A 4,514-nucleotide genomic window follows, 5' to 3' on the forward strand; every position below is an offset into this window, starting at 1 on the left:
TCATTAGCCATTAGGTAAAGACAAATTAAAACCTCATGTGACATCACTGCACACCTATCAGAATGGCTAAAGTTAACAATAGTGACAGCATCAAATGCTGTAGAGGATGTGGAAAAACTGACCATTCATACATTGCTGGTGGGAATGCAAAATGGTACAGATACTCTAGGAGCAGCTTGACAGTTTCTTTAAAAACCAACAAAAAAATTGAACATGTAACCACTCTACAACCTAGCAATTTCACTTTGAGACATTTATTCTAGAAAAATGAAGAATTATGTTCCCACAAAAGCCTGTACATGAATATTCATAGAAGTTTTCTTTATAATAGCCAGAAACTACAAACAACCCAAATGTTCTTCAATGGGTGAATGATTAAACAAACTATGGCACATTCATTCGTTGGAATACTACTCAGCAATAAAAAGTAGTGAACTATTGACACGTACAGCAATTTCGGTGACTCTCCAGAAAATAATATTGGGTGAAATAAAGCCATGACAAAGCTTACTGTGTAATTTTGTTTGTATAACATTCTGAAAATGTCAAAATTATAGAAATAGAGGCCAGATTAGTTATTACCATGGGTTAAGGAAGGGGTGAGGGCAAGAGGGAAATGGCGTTCGCTATGCAAGAACAGAATGAGAGAGCCTTGTCACAGTGGAAATGGTCTGTTTCTTGACTTATTAATGTCAACATCTTGGTTGTTGTACTACAGTTTTGGAGGATGTTACTTTTGGAGGAAACGGGATAAAGGGTACACAGTATCTTTCTGTATTGTTTTTTTATAAGTGTATGTGAATCTATAATTAAAATTTAAGGTTTAATTTTTAAAATTATAGATTAAGAGGTGAAGATTGCTGTGATCCAGAACATGAGGTTTAAATAGAGATCCAGTCAATCTGAAAAGTAATTACCTTACAAAGAGCATACAAATCATAGTGTAGATTTCATCTCGTAGTCTTCACACAGGTATTAGCTCATAAGTAAGCAGCTCTTAAAGCACGGAGGGTACTACCTGTTTTCTGAGGGTCACGGCTATTCACTGTTTTCTCTTGTTGGACAAGTTTATAAGCTGCTCTTCAGTTTACAAGTCACAAATATGTGCCTAGCAGGATGGACTTTGCTAAATACTTCTGCTATGTTACTGAATAGTACGTAAATCTAATTTATGTAAAATGATGGATTTTTGCAGGTGCTGGGATATGTTTTCATTTGAGGGAGTCTAGGGCTGAAGATTATATTTATAATATATATATATAATATAATATAATATATAATATAATATATATAGGCTGTTTCAGCATTCCAGATGAGAAACACTGATGGCTTGCTGCAGAGCTAGAGCTATATAGGAGGGTATAACTGGATGTATAACTGTATGATAAATTTAGTTGGATATGATGGATAGAGGAAATCAAGAATGACTCATTGTTTCTGATTTGAATAATTGACTGGATGGTTGCTTTATTTTCTAAGAAAGAGAGCAAAGCCTGGGTGAAGGTTTTGAGATGAAGATCAGGATTTCAGTTTTGCAAATATTAGGTTTGAGATACCTGTAAGATATCCAAGAAGAGACTTCAGGTAAACTTTTGTATGAGTCTTAAGCTCTAAGGAGAGGTCAGCACTTCAGAAATAAATTTGAAAATAATTGTTAAATGGGCTGTATTTAAAAACGTGGAAATTTGTGAGATCAGTGATTAATTTTGTATAAAAAAGAAGGCAGCTCAGAAGTGAGCCATACGGAATTCCGAATTTCCAAGTCAGGTACAAGAAATTAAGAATGGACATGGAAAAGACTGATCAATAAAGTAGGAGGAAAACAAGCTGAATGTTGGCCATGGTGACTTTCACCTGATGCTTACCACGATAAAATGAAGGCTGTAGGATTTACCAAAAAAAATTGTTCTAGTGGAGTGGCTATAATGGAAACGTAGTTGGAATTGTGAGAGAGGGAACAGGAAGTGAGAAAGGTGTGATAGAAAATGAAGGTGACTCTTTAGAAAATTATTGCTATGAAGGGACGTAAAGAAATGGTATCTGCAGGTGGTTGTTGGGTCAAGGGAGAACTTCTGTTTAAGCAGTTACTTGGTCATGTTAACAGGCTGATGTCAGTATTCCAGCAGAGAAGATGTTCAGCATGAAGATATAATTACTATAGCAACAGACTCATTGGGAAATTGAAAGGAGGTGGCTTCAAGAGCACATGAGGAATATTTGGCTTTCCATGGGAATAAGCTCACTTCTGTGGCAGGAGTAGTAATACATAGGACAGACTGTTTCAGACAAAGAGAAGAAATAGGGAATCATTTGGTTGATATATTCTTAGAGAGGTGTGATAAGCATTTGAACTGGAGAAGGTGTAATAAAATGGAGAGTATAGATTTGTGAGCCATATCATGTAGTTTTAATCATCAGAACCTAGCAACCAGTTGGGCATGAGGAAAAGTGCATGGATGAAAATGCTTCCATTATATGGAGGGTGGTGCGTTAGAAGTTAGCACCCAAAGATAATTTTTTAATAAATTAAATTTATTTTTAATTAATTAAAATTAATATTTAATATTTATATTTATTTATATATAATATTTAATAAAATTAAAATTAATAAATAATTTTAATAAATTAAATTTATTTTTTAATTGAAGTACCGTCAGTTACAATATGTCAGTTTCTGGTGTACAGCACAATGTCCCAGTCATGCATATACAGACATATATTCATTTTCATATATTTTTCTCTAAAGGTTATTATACAGTTCCCTGTGCTGTACAGAAGAAACTTTTTAAAATCTATTTTTATATATAGTGGCTAACATTTGTAAATCTCAAACTCTCAAATTTATCCCTTCCCACCCCCTTACCCTGATAACCAAAAGATAACTTTTAAGCCTTAATTGTCTAAGAATATTAAGCTGGGTGATTATTTTAAAAACTTAATAAAGCATTGAATGAGAGAATGATAGGACCATTTTAATTGAGATTGAAAATTAAGTTTATCGACCTCAACTTTTTCTCAGGTCATATCTCATTTGTTTTGTTGAGGATGGTAATTATCTCTCTACAAATACGTTCCACTCTGTGATGGGCAAACCAGTGATTAGAGTAAATTTTCATTTGAAGATTATTTCACTGACCCTTGTCTCTCAAACTCTTAGATTGTGTCTTTATTGGCCACAGTTAATTAAATAACTTTGAGAACTATATGCCTCCCTATTTGTTATCCAATAGGAATTTTTTAATTGATCAGATCAGTGAGTAAAGATGAGGATTTGTCTCTGTGTCCTGGAAGATCAAGACTAAATGAATAAAGTAACCAACGTGCCCTACTGTTTCAGTTGGCGAGTCTAACTCTTGAATTTTTCTTTCCTGCAGTTCAACCTTATTTTACTCCAGACTTCAGAACCTGAGAGCTTATTTTATAATTATGACAGCTCTCTCAGAATACCGTTTGCTAGCCGCTGATAACCTTTCTTTGGTTTTGGCAGCAACACGTCTTTGTTAAAATGTTTTCAATAGTGCTTATATCCAGTGGGGGGATTGGTGTTTTTTTTTTTTCCCAGAAAATCAGCCTTTTGAAGGTCACCCATCACTAGTGTATTCTCAAGTCAGCCTGTACTCATTCAGCAACAGGACAACCATTAACTCTAAATGAACCTCAAGACATTAGAGAATTAAGCAGTGTATAAAGCAGACTCAATTTTGATCTATAGTAGGATTGAGAAAAAAAATCAGACACTGTTGTATATTGAATTTTAGAAAAGGAGATGGAGTTTTAAAGCAAACTCAAGTTAAAATATTCATTGGATTTTTTTCATAATGTGCTAAACCTTTTACATTTTTGAACTTCTCTTGATTCTTAAAAAAAGAAAACCTCACTTTTTTTGTAAAACATGTTCCTTATAGAAACATTAAAATTGCACATTAAAGTATAGAGAAGAAAAGAAAGTCATCCATAAAGCCGTCACGCGAAGATAACCCCGTTAGTCTGCTTCCGGTGGCAGGGTCTGGGGTAGGGGCGGCAGGAGCCATGTCCGGGCGCCAAAGTGGCAAGAAGCAGCCCCTGCTGCCTAAGAAGCAGGCCAAGGAGGTGGATGAGATAAGGCGTTCAAGCAGAAGCAGAAAGAGGAGCAGAAGAAACTGGAGGTGCTAAAAGCGAAGGCTGCTGGAAAAGGCCTGCTGGCCACAGGTGGAATTAAGAAATCTGGCCAAGAGTAAGCTGTTCCTTGCCCCCGAGGCAGTGATGATCCCTAATTCCATTCCTGTTTACAGGTCTGGATTCCGTGCCATCACATGTGTTGCCACCTATAGCTAGAATGAAGTATTGTCTTTGAACCTATTGTACATTTAAGAATAAACTTGTTTAAAAAAAAAGATAACCACGGGGCAGGGTATAGCTCAGTGATAGTGCATGCCCAACATTCATGAGGTCCTGGGTTCAACTCCCAGTACCTCCATTAAAATTAAGAAATAAACTTAATTATCCCCCCCCAAAAAAAAAGTTAAAAAAAAGAT

The 4,514-nt window shown here is 35.4% G+C and overlaps 1 pseudogene; it reads left to right on the forward strand.

The window, feature by feature from the left end:
- Positions 1-4,029: 4,029 nt before the first annotated feature.
- Positions 4,030-4,217, forward strand: LOC123616162 (translation machinery-associated protein 7-like; annotated as a pseudogene).
- Positions 4,218-4,514: the final 297 nt, after the last annotated feature.

This window comes from Camelus bactrianus, chromosome X (genome assembly GCF_048773025.1).
Source record: "Camelus bactrianus isolate YW-2024 breed Bactrian camel chromosome X, ASM4877302v1, whole genome shotgun sequence".
Classification (NCBI taxonomy): domain Eukaryota; kingdom Metazoa; phylum Chordata; class Mammalia; order Artiodactyla; family Camelidae; genus Camelus; species Camelus bactrianus.